We start from the raw sequence: 17,308 nt of genomic DNA on the forward strand, positions 1-17,308 counted from the left end.
CTAGTTTACAGTCATCTGTGAACTTCATTAGCCAAAGACCTTCTGTGTTAGCCTGTACTTCAGAAAAGTAGATATCAAACAGAACAGGACCCTGGACTGAACCCTGTGGCACTCCGCTTGTCACTGGTCTGAAGTCAGATTATGAGTCTGCTACTTTCACAGAGTGGGTTTTGTCAGTGAGCCAGCTGGCAACCCATCTTGTGACATAGGGATTTATACTTAATTTAGTGAGTTTATCTATAATTCCAGAGTGAGGGATGGTTTCAAAAGCCTTGGAGAGATCTAGATAGGCTGTGTGAACCACCTTACCCTCGTCTATGGCATTGCTGACTGCTTCAAAGAAGTCTATCAGGTTTAGGAGACATGATCTGCCTTTTACAAACCAGAACTGGGTGGGGTCCAGAGTTTGGAGATTACCAGTGTCTGTTTATAAGTTCCATGATGATAGGTTCCATGGCTTTCCAGACCAGGCACGTTAGGCTAATGGTGTGGTAGTTCCCGGGGTCCGTGGTGGCTCCACTTTTGTGGAGTGGGATAACAGTCGTGCACAACTCAGTGGGCTCAAAGCCTGAGGTAAGGCTATGACTGAACATAGGGTGCCAGTTCATTCTGTACTTCATGTAGAATGCAGTCTGGGATGTTGTCAGGTCCCATGGATGCTGTGTTCTTGGCTTTGGAGACTGTGGGTTTTATTTGTGCAGCCATGATTACAGGAAATTTGCATTCTTCCGGTACAGAGATGGGCCCTTTAGGCGGTGAAAGGGGGGGTAAAGTTAACACTGAACCTGTCTGCCAGGATGTTGGCAATATCAGTTGGCTCTGTATATTTAGAGCCATTGTGCTGTAACTCAGAGCAGATCTGAGTGTTGCCATTGAGATTCTTGGCAAAGCTACAGAATGTTTTGTGGTTGTTTTTAGAATCAGTGGCGATTTTGTTTTCGTAACTAGCTTTGGAGGATTTTACGAGGGATATCAGCTTCTTACTGAGGCTGACCAGGGAGTTCATCCAATCATGGGATTTTACTATTTTTTGCAACAGTGTCTTTCTTCTGTTGCAGAGTTTGTTTATGGCAGGGGACCACCAGATTGGCTTCCTTTTTTGGAGGATAGCATCTTGGTTCTGTTAAGGATAGTATGATCCATGCACTCTAAGTGCTTATAAAGTGCATTTGTGTAGGATTCAGCATTCGTATCTCTATTGTCAGTATGCATGGGTGTCGTGAAGTTTGCCACTTCTGTCTTAAGAAGCGTGAAGTTGGCTTTGGAGAAATTTTTTATGGTGGTTTCCCTAATGGGGGGTGGGGGCGGGATGTGGATGTCTAGGGTGAGTACCCTGTGGTCGGATCTGACAAATGAGGAATTGACTTCTGGTGTGGAACACCGGCTGCCCATGATGGTAATGACCAGGTCTAGGATATTGTTGCCCCTGGTGGGGGTGTGGATAAGTTGATCCACGGCATTGGAATTTATGAATTCCAGAAAATGTTGAGCAAAAGAGTTGGTACACGAGTAGTTTTCCCAGTTAATGGTAGGGTAGTTGAAATCGCCCATTATTAGGGTGTTGGGTTGTACCCTAATATTTTCCAGTGTATCAAGAAATGAGGAGTGGGAATCCTGGGACATGGTGACAGATCTGTAGCAAGTTACAATTTGGATTGCAGTCTTGCCCAGAGTTAGTTGCACTTGGATAATCACAGATGCATTATGCTGAGCAACTAGCCTGACGGTGTGGATATCCTTAATGAATATGGACACGCCTCTGCCTTTAGTGTTTCGGTCCAAATTAGGTGGCCGAAAGGTGTGGTATGAATTATAGCCTGGTAATGCAGGGGTGCTCTCTGGAGCCTTGAACCAGGTGTCTCTGTCACTGCACAGATGTCGATGTTCTCCATTTTAAAGAAGTGCCTCGAGTGAATGCATTCTGAGGTTTAGACTTCTAGCATTGAGTAGCATTCACCCTTAGATTTTGCTTGCTTGTACCTGTTACGGTGGCGAATCTGTCATTCGAACCTTGCCTAAAAAAGGCGCTCTCTGGGTGCAAGAGCCTTAGCCAGTATCTGGAATCCCAAGGGTGAAAGGTGCAGGCCATCTCTGACAAAGCATCGTGGTCTGTCGATCATGTCATCCCAGGCAGACAGATACTGGATCCCCTTAGAATGACACCAGAAGCTTTGCCAATTCTTGAAGTCAATCATTTTGTCCTTGTACTGTGGTATCATTCTGGGTGATGGCAGGATGCTACTCAGGGCTAGGGTCATACCTGCCAGGGCTACAAGATCAGAGAGCTCCTCCATGTCTCTTTTCATGTAGTCCAGGAAGGCACATCTCAGGTCACTGACACCAACATGGACAATGACAGTCATATTTGTACTTGTGGAGTGACCTGAGTGCGTGTGTTATGTGGCGGATCCTGGCACCCGACAATAACTTTCTCCTTATTTAGCCTGGTGAGTGGAACATCAGTGTGCCTGACTAACTATGAGTAGAGTGTTGGGTACATTGTTATGCCTTATGGGCTGTGGTTGAGTGGCCCACTGAGTTTGTGGGCTATGTGTGTCATTTGGGTTGTGTTGGGGGTGGAGGTTGCTTGCGTTTCTGCTTTGGAGGTCTCTGTTGCTTGAGCAGATTTTTATTGAGAGCTTCCGCGAATGTAGGTGTGCGTTTTGTGTTGCTATGTTCGTCTTTTGGTGGTGTAGGTTTTGAGGGACTATGTGATGGGTGTGGTGTGGCACAAGTGTTTACCTTCTCCTCTTGATTGTCTAAGTCCAGTCTTGGGTGAAGAGAGCTTTGCTTCCAGTTTGGCTATACAAGTGCATCTCTCACAGGTTGTAGTGTTGGGTGGTAGGAGGAGAGGGTTGTCTGTGTACATGAGGCAATTGCTGCATTGCCCCAAGATGCCCAGTTTCCTCAGGTAGAAAGGAGAACACACTGGGAGCTGACCCTTAGACATGCCTGGATAGGTGCTTATTTATTAAGTACTAAAAACTGTTTTCCTCTAGACAAGTGAGGAAAGCTGAGTGCTGTAGTAATTTGTAGCTTATTTAGTGCTCAAAACAAGTTCTGAACAAGTGCTGAGCTCAAAAAAACAGATTTGAGTGCTAAAACTAAAAAAAAGTACAGTTGTATACACTTACATAAATGTAGATGTTCGAATGTATTCACTGTTGCAGTCATCACACTTGGGTTATCTGCCTGCAGGTAGCCCTCAGTTGGCCCAAATACCAGGGACTTAGTATTTCTGCGTTGGTTGCTGTCGCTCCAGGACTGAAGTCAGGTCATCAGGGGTATAAAAACAGGCAGCCAATGCCATTACAACAGTTTTTCTTGCCCCAAATAGAGAGCTAAGTTATGGTGGGGAAAACACCACCAGTAAAAAGTAAATACCAATAACACAGAAAGGGGTGAGTAACAGACACAGAGGGGAAAGAGAGAGAGAAACAAGGGGGCTGGAGGGAGGGAAACCAGGACTGCAACAGTGAATACACTCGAACATCTACATTTATGGTAAGTGTACACAACTGTACTATGTTCTTTGTGTTTCACTGTTGCAAACTGTACTATGTTCTTCGTGTTTCACTGTAGCAGTCATCACACTTGGGTGGATTCCCAAAGCTGAAGAAGGGTGGAGGCAGTCAGGAAGAGTTAGGTCAGGCTAGAATGCCCTGCAGGACTGCTGTTGCAAAGCCTGCCCTGGATTTGCAGAAGATAGGCAAATGGTAGTGCTTGGTGAAAGTGTGCACTGAACTCCAGCTAGCAGCTTCCAGGATGTCCCTGGTAGGCAGAAATGGATGCAATGTGCTATCCATTTAGAAATAGTTTGCTTTAAAATGGCCTTGACCTCTGTCCGAGTTGCAAAGCTGACTAATAACTGGTCTGATTTTCTGAAGGCCTTAGTCCTATCCAGGTAAAATCTGAGCCGTGTGTGCACATCCAAGGAGTGCAAGATCCTTTTCCCCTTTATTTTGAGGATTAGGGAAAAAGGTTGGCAAATGTATGGATTGACTGAGAGCCACACTGACCACCACTTTAGGCATAAAGGAAGGGTTTGTCCTGTGAAAGACCGTCAGCATGGAAAATAAGGAAGGGTTTCACAGCCATAAGTGCTTGTAGTTCAGATACTATCTTCTAGCGGAAGTGATGGCTAGAAGCAATGCTGTTTTCCAAGAGAGGAATTTAAGTCTGCTGATGCTGCAGGCTCAAAGGGTGGTAGTGTGAGCTTTTCCAGTACAAAGTTAAGGTCCCAAGCAGGGGTGGGTGCCCTCCTTGGTGGCCTTAAGTTGTTTGCCCCTCTCAGGAAATGTTTGATAAGAGGGTGCGAGAAGAGAGGTGGCTCAGTGTTGTAATACACCGAAATGGCTGAGGCATGTATCTTAATGGAAGAGAAGGACAGGCCTTTGTGGAGTAAGTCTGCTAAGTAATCCAAAATTAAAGGCAGGGAGGGCAGAGATGTGTCCTCTCCTTTAGCTAGGCTCCATGAGCATTATCTTTTCCACTTATCCGCATAGGATTTCCTTATACTGGGTCTTCTGGCTTCAAGAATGATGTCCAGCACCTGTTTGCTTAGAGCTGTTGGAATAGGATTCAAGGGATAAGCCAGGCTACAAGTTTTAGGAATTGCAGTTGCAGATTCAAAATCTGCCCCTCCTGCTGAGAGAGCAGAGAAGGGTTTTGATGTAGGTGGCACCGATGTCAGGCTGCGCAGGAGTGGGTAGCAGTGCTGGCGTGGCCAGTCTGGGGCAATAAGAATTGTCCTCGGTCTTGTCTTATTTTGAGTAATACTCTTGAGAGAAGGGGCAGGGGTGAGAATGCATAAAATGAGAGATTTACCCACTGAAAGAATAGAAAATCCACTTTCCAGGACCTGCGGTGAGGGTTCCTGGTGCAGAATCTGCTGAGCTGGTGGTTGTAGGGGGAGGCAAAAAGGTCCACCTCTGGGGTCCCCCCATTTCTGAATCAGAAGGTTGAAGGTGTTGGGTTTTAACTGCCATTCGTGTGGGTCTTGGAGATTTCTGCTCAAGTCGTCTGCCAGTGAATTTTGATTGCCTGGCAGGAATTGAGCTTGCAGATAGACTTGCATCTCCAATGCCATGTTCCACAGAGCCATGGCTAGCCTGCAGAGTGAGTAGGAATGTGTTCCCCCCTGCTTGTTGATGTACCACATAACTGTGGTGTTGTCTGTTTTTATTAGAAGTTGCCCTGGAAAGAGTAGGGATCTGAAAGCTGTCAGGGCATTTTGCACAGCTAGCATCTCTTTTTGGTTGATGTGTAGATGAATTTGACTTGGGCTCCAGTGGCCCTGAATGCATTTGCCGTCCATGTGTGCTCCCCAGGCACAGTCTGATGCATCTGTGGCTAGGGTCTGTGCAGCTGGGGGTTGAGTAAAGGGGAGTCCCTTGTTGAGGTTGCAAACTTCTACCCACCAAAGAAACTCTGTCCTTAGACAGGGTATGATAGGAATGACTGTTTCCAGGTCTTGAGAGTGCTGGCACCAAAGATTTTTTAAGTAGCAATGAAGCTTCCTCATATGCAGTCTTGCATATGGAATTAGTAGTATACATGAGGCCATGAACCCTAGGGCCTGCAGCATTTCTCTTGCATATAGCTGGGTTCTGGTGGCCATTTGTTTGAAGGAGGCTGTCAGATAGACTTGTTTTTCTGAAGTGAGGAATGCCATCTGGGATGTTGTGCTCAAGATTGCTCCCAGGAATACAATCCTTTGACTGGGTACCAGTTTTGATTTCTTTTAGTTGATGGTGTACCCCAGGGAAGTGAGGAGATTTTTCACAAATGACAAATGCTGCAACAGCAATTCCTGAATGTCCGTCTGAATCAGGCAGTCGTCCAAGTATGGGTAAATTTGGATATTTTTCTGCCTGCAGTATGCAATGGCTGGAGCCAGGCATTTTGTGAATACTCTGGGCGCAGTGGACAAGCCAAAGGGAAGTGCAAAGAACTGATAATGCATATATCCGGCCCTGAAACGTACATACTTCCTGCATGACTCCCTTATAGGGATGTGCAGATAGGCTTCGTTTAAATCTAGGGTGACTAACCAGGCATCCTTGGTTAGCATAGGTAGGAGCTGTTGCAGGGTAAGCATTTTGAATTTTGGTACCACCAGGAAGGTGTTGAGAATTGAAAGATCCAGGATTGGGCGCCAAGAGCCCTCTTTTTTGGGTACCATTAACAGTCTGGAATAGAATCCTTGACCTATCTGTTCCACTGGAACTGGCTGAATAGCTCTGATGGAGAGCAGGAATAAAACGTGGTTTTGAGCCTCTGCCCACTGGTTTGGCGGGAGGTCTGGGTACCTTCTTGGGGTTGGCAGTGAGTGGAAGTAAAATTTGTACCCCTGGGATACAATGTTGAGGACCCATCGGTCTTGTGTGACGGACATCCAGTTTTTTGCATGAAAGGCAATTTTTCCTACTAGGGGTACAAGTAGTTGGGCAGAGGCAGGGGGTGGAGTGGGGAAGTCATTGTGAGTTTTTTCTGTAAGGAGCTGGCTTACCACTCCCTGCTTTGGGGGGTGGGAGCACTCCATTGCTTAGATCTCTGCATATCCTGAGACTGTAGTCTGGGTGGTCTGTTTCGCCTGGGCCTGGTTTGAGATGGCTGGGAGGGGGCTGGAAAGGACCAATCTTTGGAAGGGCAATGCCTAGTGAATCTAGGTGGTTGCACTTGTAAGAATTTTTTAACAGTCTGCATAGACTTAGCTTTTTCTTCCATCTTTTTAAAAACCTCCTCTGCTTTGGTGCCAAACAAACTGTCCTTGTTCAAAGGAGCGTCTTATAACTTTGACTGGACATGGTCTGGCAAGGTTTGCTCCTTGAGCCAAGAATGTCTTCTCAATACAGAACCAGTGACTGCTGCCCAGCAAGATGCCACTAGGACGTCAAAGCCACACTGCAAAGTATGCTTGCTGACTTGGTTTGCAGAGTGCATAAGCTCCTGCAATTCCTTATTTTCTGCACAGTCTGTAAAGGTTGCCATCTTTTGTTTAATAAGTTCCATAATATGTTGCTGGTACTTCAGCATGTGAAATTGACAATTTAATACCCTAATAGCAAGAGTAGCAGAGGTACATACCTTCTTACCCCATCTGACCAAAGCTCTGGAATCCCTGTCCGAAAGGGTGAGATTCTTGGCTTTTGTTGCCTTGATACCTTTGGGCCCCCCCTGGGAAATTATCTCTGGGTCAGCAGTAGGATTCTTAAAAAAAAATTTGTGAGCGTCAGGTACTCTGTAGTACCTGTCTGGTTTCCTAGGAGCAGGAGGTAAAGTATCAGGAGTAAGAATGGATACCATAAAGACATCAACAACCTCCAGGACAGGGGGTATTGCTAAAGGTCTGTGCTGTGGTAAATCTAGGAATTCTTTGAGTCTCTTTTTGAAATGAGGATAGTCCTGGCATTCCCAGTGGAAATGCTCTCTTAAGGCATGTAAAGTTTCACGAAAATAAAAATCCTCTGGAGGGGAGGCAGAGGGAATGGATTCCTCTGCATCTGAATCCTCATAAGGAGATAAGCTCATGTGTTCATAATCAGATACTTCAGAGTTGTCAGACTCCTGGACTGTTGAAGCTGCAGGGGACTGGTCCCTTTTTCCTCTTAGCAGGGGAAGGCTGACTTTCCCTAATCAGCTAGATAAGGTCTTCAGCCATTCTAAGCATTTGTCATTGAGGCATGGGAGGAGGTGCATGCGCTTTGGTCGTCAGTTTTCTAGGCGTAGCACGTACACTTGGCTTAAGGAATTTGTCAGTTTTAGATAAAAAAGAAGTCTGTTTGAGTCGAACATTGATAGTGCGAAGAACTACCTCAGAAGCCGGTGACTGCACAGCGGCTCCGGACCCATCCAAGGTAGAGACATCCGCAGATTCCCTAGTTGAAGAAGAGTCTCGCGGCATACCGGACTCCGAATGGGTCTTGGTAGAGGCCTTCGAATCCACAGAAGCAGGCATCAGGGGCTGCGAAAGTGCCTCATTGAATACCGGCGAACTGGTGACTAGCTTAGCGGAAGCGTCGTCGGCAACTTTGGACCTATGCGGTCTGTCTACGTCTTTATCCATACGTTTTTTCGGAATATCGGTAGTTGGATGGGCTTACCGAAGCCATTTCTGAATGTGGAGATCGAGAGCGGAAGAACTTAGCGACAAAAAGAGCCCAACGACAAATGGTTCGGGAGTTGAACAAGGCATAAAACCAACAGCGAGGTACGTCGTGGTCTGGGCCTAAACAGGTGACACAGTAAGAATGAAAACCTCTGTGTGGTATTTGCTTTCCACAGGCAAGGCAATTGTTAACTTTTTCTGACATTGGTTAGAGCAAGAAAAAAGGATCCCCAATGGGGTACTTCGCTTTAGAAGACTTCGGGATTATTCAATTCGAAAACGAAATTCAGGTAGCGGCCAACTGGCACTTGTGAACTGCTTCTGATTTGGGATCCTCGGCAAAAAAGACTGATGTAATGGTGTCGGCTGCCTGTTTTTATACCCCCGACGACCTGATGTCAGTCCTGGAGCGACAGCAACTGATGCAGAAATACAAAGTCTCTGGTATTTGGGCCGACTGACGGCTACCTTCAGGCAGAAAACCCAAGTGTGATGACTGCAACAGTGAAACACTAAGAACATCTGGCTAGTTCTAAGGGAACATTTGAAGAGCAGACTTTATGGTGCCGGGAATAGTTTAACCCTAGCTAAGCGGCGATGCATAAAGTGCATTTTTTTTTCTTAATATAACAGTAGCAAATGAGCAAACTGATTTAAACAAATTAACCAATAAAAAGCTAATGTTATTAATGATGTCTGTGCTTGCATACCCCTAGGTACTGATTGCCCTGGTTGCCAACTCAATTACATTTGTTCTTTAGTTATTTTTAATATCTGAGCTCATCTTTATAATGGTATCTTGTACATCAATCTTCAGTGTGTCTAGGGCTAGACAGATCTAAAAAAATATTTTCCCCATGTACACCTTTCTCCTCTGTTACACCAACAGTACCCTCCCACCTGCAAAAACATCTGCTGAAGCTTAACAGGTGTATAAAAGTAGTAATAGAGGCATTTCCATGAAAACACTCTGAATTTCACAGTTTTTGCTGTAAATCTTGATGACAAACATACTTCTCTCCATTCACCTTTAGTAAACTATCTCCCAAGACAGTCACCTGAGCTGAGCCTAACTTGCTCTCTTAGCCCTTTGTAATTTATTTATTTTATTTTATTTATTTAACATTTGTTGACCGGGAATGTCCGACTAAGTTCCACAGAGCCTGTTTTCAGCGGAGGCCCGGGGAGAAATGCTCCAGATGCATGTCTTTGGAATTGTAATTGTCGGTCAAGGCCTTACAAGCCCTTCACATTAATTTCTTCTTTGTAGTCTTATCCAATCTAGTTTTCTACATTAAGGATCTGTTTTAGTGCATTATACGCATTGAGCTTCCTCTACCCTCACTTCTGTTGTAATCCCTGTCCAGCATTTTAATCTCATAGTCCCTTCTTTTCTCTTTACTTGCTCTTATACAACATCTTTCCATTTATAGAGTACACGTACTGTAGTAAGCAAAGTAATCTAGCTTAAATCATATATATATATATATATATATATATATATATATATATATATATAGATATAGATATATATATATGTGTGTGTAAACATACACACACACACACATATATATATATATATATATATATATATATATATATATATATATATATATATATATGTGCGTGTGTGTGTGTGCATGTGTTTATATTTATTTTTTTTAAATATGGTAACCCAAAGCTGCCCCAGAAGAAAATTCTAAGTTTATAATTTACTCTATCAGTTTCCACAGGCTTTTCAAAAATATGCCTGTCCTGTATTAAAAAAAGAAAAAACAATGGCATTAAAACATCTTCATAGTTTGTATTCTGCAGCTCTTGTCCAAAGCCATCATTTCACAATATCTTAACCTATTTCTTGCTCAGTCTCATTCCACCTACTCTTTGCTGATAACCTTACCTCTTTCCATAACCATATACCTAGGTACCTCATTTGCTCATACCTTATTAAGTACAGGTAGGACTGTACCAAATCAAATGAGGGGGTACATTTTAAAACAACTACCTTTGTTTTGCTTTCATTTACTTCATACCCAGCTGCTTAACTCTCTTATCATAAGTAAACATTTTTGGTATATCTAATTCTGGATAAGTTACATAAAGAATATCATTGTCTGTAAATAAGGCCAGTTTCCCTTGTCTACCCATACTAGCCATAGCAAATAGGTTCATAGATTGGTACTAGGCTATCGGCCCTAGGGCTTATGCAAGCCTAGCAATAACAATTCCCTGGATATTTCTTCCCACAATATTTACTTCTCTGGGCCCCTGTCTAGCAAGGCGACTGACATGATCCCCGGGGTGAATTTCCTATCTCCCATCCAATCATCAAGGTTCCTTTTGAAGAGGGCCAATGAGGCACTCTGCTTGACATGTATGGGCAGTCAATTCCAGAGTATGGGGGAGTCTCTGGGTCAGGAATCTATCCCTCCAGCATGTTTTGTTCATTGTGATGACAAGGTTTAGATCCCTGGAGCATGTGGCCCTGAGGGATTAGGATTTCTTTAAGTGGAGCATGTCCAACAGCTCAGGGTTTGACATGGCCTTGTATGTTAAGCAGAGATCGACTCGGAGTAGATGATATGCCACAGAGTATAGCTGGAGTTTTTTTTAGACGGTCAGCATATGGCATCTGCTTTAGGCCTGTGATTCTTTTAGTGAGGTATTTCTGTGAACTTTCCAGCTGTTGCAGATGTCTTGTGAGGTACATACCAAACAGGGCATTATACTCTATAATGGGTCTAGTGAGGGATGAGTACAGGGGGACAATGACCTCCTTTTTTCTGGATGAAAAGCCCTTAGTGATGAGGTGTGCCACATAGAAGGATTTCCTGACTGTTGTGGTGATGTGGTTATCGAAAGTGAGACGACTGTCCACCTGGGTCCCTAAGTCTCTCATCACACTTTCAATGTTTAGTGTCCTGCCACCTATGTGGTAATTCACAGGTACAAGTTTTTTTCCAAAGGGGATAACTATACATTTCTTGTATTAAGCTTGAGCCCATGGCTCTGGCACCAGGCATCTGTTTCTGTAAGGCCCTTTTGTAGAATATCCACATCATTTGGGGATTCAATAATGGCTCCCAGTTTGCAGTCATCTGCAAACTTTGTTAACCAGAGTCCCTTAGTGTTGGCCTGTATTTCAGAGAAGTAGATGCCAAACAAGAGTGGTCCCAGGAATGAACCCCGAGGTACTCCACTTGTCTGGAGCTGGATTTGGTGTCGGCTATTTTTACAGTCTGGGTTGTGTCAGCAAGCCAGTTGGCAACCCATCGAGTGACGTAGGGATTTATGCCCAGCTTAGTAAGTTCATCTATGATTCCAGAGTTGGGGGATGGTGTTGAAGGCCTTGGCGAGGTCCAGAAAGGCTGTGGAGACCGATTCGAAGAAGTCAATCAGATGCAGGAGACAAGATCGGCCCTTCACAAACCCAAACTGGGTGGGGTCCGGTGTTTGAAGGTTGCCAATGTCTTTGTTTATAAGTTCCATGATAATGCGTTCCATGACCTTGCAGATCAGGCTTGTCAGACTGATGGGACGGTAGTTCACGGGATCCAAGGTGGATCCTCCCTTGTGGAACGGGATAACTGTAGCTGTGCGCCACTCAGTGGACACGAAGCCTGAGGTGAGGTTATGATTAAACATGACACTTGGGTGAGGTGCGAGTTAATTTTGTAGTACATGTAGTACACAGCCTGGGATGTCATCTGGTCCCATGGATGCTGTATTCTTAGCTTTGGAGAGTGCAGTTTCTACCTGTGTGGCCGTGATTATCGGAATTTGGCAATCTTTTGGTATTGAGATGGGCCCTTTAGGGGGTGAGAGGGGGGTGAAGTTGGCACTAAATCGATCTGCCAGGATATTGGCAATATCCTTGGGGTCAGTATATTTAATGCCATTCTGTTGTAGCTCAGAGCAGATCTGAGCATTGCCATTTAGATTCTTGACATAACTATAGAATGCCTTGTGGTTGTCTTTGGAATCTTTGGCAATTTTATTTTCGTAACAAGCTTTTGAGGATTTTATGAGGGATCTCAGCTTCTTACTGAGGCTGGTGAGGGAGTTTTTTTGCATCCTGGGATTTTCCTCTTTTTTGCAACAGTTTCTTCCTTCTGTTGTATAGTTTTTTTATAGCAGGGGACCACCAGATTGGCTTCCTTTTTTGGAAAAGAGCATATTGGTTCTGTTTGGGATGGCACAATTCATGCACGAGTGGATGTGCTCGTACAGTGCCTTAGTGTAGGATCATTGAAAAATGTCTTATTTTAAGGGTCAGAAGTTCCAGGTACAGTGGAAGGAGTAATCAGAAGGGGAGAGACCCTTGTCTGGTTCCCCTCGCATTTCTGGGATAGAACTCCAACAACTTTTAATTGTGCTTCTGCTTGGTCATACAAGATCATCATTAAATCAGCCCATTTGACAGAATACACCTAAGCATTACTAAATATATACATTTCCAAATGACCCTGTTAAATGCCTTTTCTGCATCAAGTCCTGCCATTAAAAGTCTACCCTTATTTCTCCATGTTGTATAAAAAGAAGTTATGTACTCATCATAATGTTCCATGCAAGTTGTTCATCTCGCCTTCATTCTTACTGATTGGTTCGGAGATGATCTGGTCCGACTTGGCCAACTGCAAAAGCTCGAGGTCTTCAACCAGCACGAAGCAAACTCCCTATCTCATGATGCACCCTGGTCTTCCCTCAGATCTTGTTTGCTACCAGCTGACTACCTAGTACCATTAATATGCCACTCTCAGAAAGTACAGTTTTGTACCTACCATAAATGTAGATGTTCGAAGATCCACATTGCTGCAGTCCTTACATATGGGTAGTCCGCTGTCCTCGGTCGGCCCGAATACCAAAGTATAAGGCTGACGTCGGTCAAGGCGCTTAAGACTGACATCAGGACGTCAGGGTACAAATGCGCATGACCGACGTCATATCCTCAGTCTTTTCTTGCCCCAGATGTCAGAAGGCCCTAAAAAGAAAGGCCAAACCAAAAGACAGCAAAAAACAACCAACCACCCCTGCACTAATCCTATTTACAATATTTACAATATTCACAAACCAAACCACAGAACCGCCTCTAACTACAGAGGGGAAGGAGGGAGGGTAAATTGGACTGCAGCAATGTGGATCTTCGAACATCTACATTTATAGTAGGTACAAAACTGTACTATGTTCTTCATCTCACATTGCTGCAGTCCTTACATATGGGTAGAATCCCAAAGCAGAGGTAAGGGAGGATGGCAAAACTATAAAGCATTAGGAGCTGCCAAAATGCCCTGTAAAATTGCAGTGGCAAAACCAGCCCTAGATTTAGAGTAAAGCGGAAGGTGGTAATGCTTAGAGAAAGTATGCACTGAACTCCAAGTAGCTGCCTCCAAAATATCTTTAGTAGCCACCCCCCTTAAAAAAGCTGTAGAAGTGGCAGTAGCCCTAGTGGAATGAGGCCTAATCCCAGCTGGAATCTCCTTACCATGATGGGAATAACAGAAAGCAATACAAAAACCAATCCACTTAGAAATAGTTTGTTTTGAAACAGGCTTTCCCTGAGAACCCAAAGCAAATGAAACAAATAACTGCTGAGACTGCCTGAACCCTTTAGTTCTGCTCAAATAATATCGCAACTGCCTGTGTATATCCAAAGTGTGCAAAATCTTTTCCCCTTTATTTTGGGGGTTTGCATAAAAAGTAGGTAAATGAATAGTTTGGTTTAAAGCCACACTAGAAACCACTTTAGGCATAAAGGAAGGATTAGTACGCAAAGATACCCTATCCTTATGGAAAATTAAGAAAGGCTCAACCGCCATAAGGGCCTGTAATTGAGAAACCCTTCTCGCAGAGGTAATGGCCAACAAAAAAGCAGTCTTCCATGATAAATATTTCAACTCGGCAGTAGCTGCAGGCTCAAAAGGTTGTAGAGTGAGTTTCTCCAACACAAAATTGAGATCCCAAGCAGGAGTAGGAGCTCACGTGGGGGTCTTATATTCTTTGCCCTCTAAGGAATTGCTTAAACAAAGGATGAGAAAACAAAGGTGGGTCACAGTCATAGTGAGCAGAAATTGCTGCAGCATGAACCTTAATAGAGGAGAAGGACAAACCTTTGTCCAGTAACTCAGTAAGATATTGAAGAGCCACACTTAAATTAGGCTTAGAAACATCAAATTCCTTTGCTGTACTCCAAAATAAAAATCTCCTCCATTTATCTGAGTACACTTTCCTTGTACTAGGCCTTCTGGCCTCCAAAATAACATTCAAAACTTGCTGTGGAAGCTGAGACCCTCCAGGGTTTAAAACAGAATATGCCAGGCTGTTAGATGTAGAGAGTGAAGTTTGACATTGAGTAAATGACTGTTCTCCTGAGACAGCAGGTGTGGAATCGAAGGCAAAGGCCATGGAGGCTCCCGTACCAGACTTCTCAGTAATGGGTACCAGTGCTGTCGAGGCCAATCTGGAGCTATTAAAATCATCCTTGGCTTGTCCTGTCTGACCTTCAGGAGTACCTTTGGGAGGAGAGGAAGAGGCGGAAAGGCATACACATGAAGATTGCTCCAATTGAATGAGAGAGCATCCACTTTCCAGGCTGTGGGATGAAACCTTTTTGTGCAAAACTTTGGCAGCTGGTAGTTTAGTGGAGAAGCGAACAGATCTATGTCTGGAGTTCCCCATAACACTGTCAATTTTTGAAATACATGAGGATCCAATTTCCACTCGTGGGGATCCATAATTTGTCTGCAACACATCTGCTAAGGAGTTCTGTGCTCCCGGCAGAAACCTTGCCTGAAGATTTAGCTGTAAACTGAGAGCAGTCTCCCACAAAATCATTGCTTGTCTGCATAGAGGATAAGAATGCGTTCCCCCTTGCTTGTTGATGTACCACATGACAGTTGTGTTGTCTGTTAGAACCAACACCTGCCCTGGAAGTAGTAAATCCTTGAAAGCCATTAATGCAAATTGGACTGCTAACATCTCCTTCAAGTTGATATGTAGATGTTGAAGTCTGGCAGGCCACATGTCTTGTACCCACTTTCCATTTAGATGAGCTCCCCAAGCTTTGTCTGAGGCATCTGTCGTTAGAATCTGACTCGCCTCTGGCCGGGTCACAGAGAGTCCCTTGTTTAGGTGACATTCCTGAGCCCACCACAAAAATTCCTTTTGAATGCAAGGTATCTGAATGACAGTGTCCAAATCTTGGCAGTGCTGTGTCCATACATTTTTGAGATACCATTGTAGCTTCCTCATATGCAGTTTGGCATTGGGAAGTACCAGAATACAAGATGCCATGAACCCCAAGGCTTGAAGGACTGTCCTTGCAGTCAGCCTGGACTGACGAGACAATTGATGGAAGTAAAGAGAAAGATTCTTTTGTTTGTCCGGGGTCAAAAAGGCCATCTGGGATGCTGTATTCAGTCTCACACCCAGAAAGCACATGTCCTGAGAGGGTACTAGACTGGACTTTGTTTCGTTCACAGAATACCCCAGGCATCTTAACACTGCTATCACATACTGTAAATGATGAAGTTCGTCCTTTCCTTGGGCCAGAATCAGGCAATCGTCCAAATAAGGATAGATTTGTATTCCTCTTAGCCTGAAGAAAGCTATCACTGGAGCCAGAACCGTAAACACTCTGGGCGCAGTAGATAAGCCAAAGGGCAATGCAGAGAACTGATAATGAGAAGTCCCAGCCAGCAGATACTTTCTGCAACTGAGCCTGATAGGAACATGAAGGTAAGCCTCCTTGAGATCCAGAGTCACCATCCAGTGATCTTTGCCCAGCAGAGGTAAAAGCTGTTGTAACGTCAACATTTTGAACTTGGGAATGTCCAGATATGTGTTGAGGATGGATAAATCCAAGATTGGTCTCCACGTGTTCCCTTTCTTTGGTACTAGGAACAGGCGAGAATAAAATCCTAGGCCCACTTCTGGCAGAGGAACCGGTTGTATGGCCCTTATTTGAAGTAGCAGAGAAATTTGTTTGTGAGCCTCTAGTCTTTGCTGAGGAGGAACGTCCGGCATGCCTTTGAAAGGAGGCAAGGTATGGAAATAAAACTTGTAACCTCGGTGTATGATATCCAATACCCATTTGTCTTGGGTAATCAAATTCCAATTTTCTTTGAAGAGTGCCAACCTTCCTCCCAAAGGTGCTGCCAGGCAAGAAGGATCTGGCAGCTGAAAAGGTAGGTCATTGGGCCTGTTTACGAAAGGACTGGCCCCTGCCCTCACCCGAAGATTGTGCAGGTGAACTCCCTGTTCTAGGTCTGAAAGAACTCTGAGCTCTGCCCCTACCACGTCTAGATCTACCCCTAGACTGAGAATCATAAGAAGGATACGTCCACCCCTTAGCAGGCCAATTCCTACTAAACTTCGGAGGCTGAACTTGCAAAAAATCTTTAACAGCCTGCATAGACTTAGCCTTGTCTTCCATTTTCTTCAAGACTGACTCCACAGGTGAACCAAACAACACATCAGACTGTAAAGGAGCATCCAAAATCCTTGTCTTAACATGGTCAGATAAATTCTGATCCCTCAGCCATGCGTGCCTGCGAAGAACTGAACCAGTGGCAGCCACCCTAGACGAGGCCTGTACAGCATCAAAACCACATTGTAAAGAATGCTTACCCACCTGTTCAGAAACATGCACCAAATCTTGTAAATTCTTTACACTCAATGCCTTCCGCCAGAGCATCCACCTTAGACTTCAACTGAGAAAGAAGATAGTTTTGATATTTCAACATATGAAACTGGCAATTCAAAGCCCTCATAGCTAAGGTAGAAGATGTATAGACTTTCTTTCCCCATCTATCCAAAGCTCTGGCCTCTATCTGGAGGAACCGGATTTTTTACAACAGAAGCCTTGACACCCTTAGGTCCCTGACTAACAGTTTCTGGGTCCGCCCTAGGACTCTTATAAAGATATTTATGAGCCTCAGGCACCCTGTAATACCTATCCGGTTTAACAGGAGCAGGAGGCAGAGAATCAGGATTAAGAGAAGCCTCTGCAAACACATCCTCCACAACATCCAGAACAGGGGGTATAGCCAAGGGCCTATGCTGGGGTAAAAGCAAAAATTCCCTAAGCCTCTTCCTGGAATCAGAGAAGTCTTGACCTTCCCACTTAAAATGTTCCCTCATGGAATGAAGAGTCTCTGAAAAAGAAAAATCCTCTGGAGGAGAAGCAGAAGGAGTGGAATC

General features: G+C 44.4%; 1 protein-coding gene across 1 annotated transcript in view; it reads right to left on the minus strand.

Annotated features, from left to right (window-relative positions):
- The window catches only part of WAPL (WAPL cohesin release factor), a 3,318,690-nt gene that overhangs the window by 441,796 nt on the left and 2,859,586 nt on the right, over positions 1–17,308 (minus strand). The gene's annotated exons all lie outside the window — the stretch shown is intronic.

This window comes from Protopterus annectens, chromosome 14.part0 (assembly GCF_019279795.1).
Source record: "Protopterus annectens isolate FY-2018-M chromosome 14.part0, PAN1.0, whole genome shotgun sequence".
NCBI lineage: Eukaryota > Metazoa > Chordata > Ceratodontiformes > Protopteridae > Protopterus > Protopterus annectens.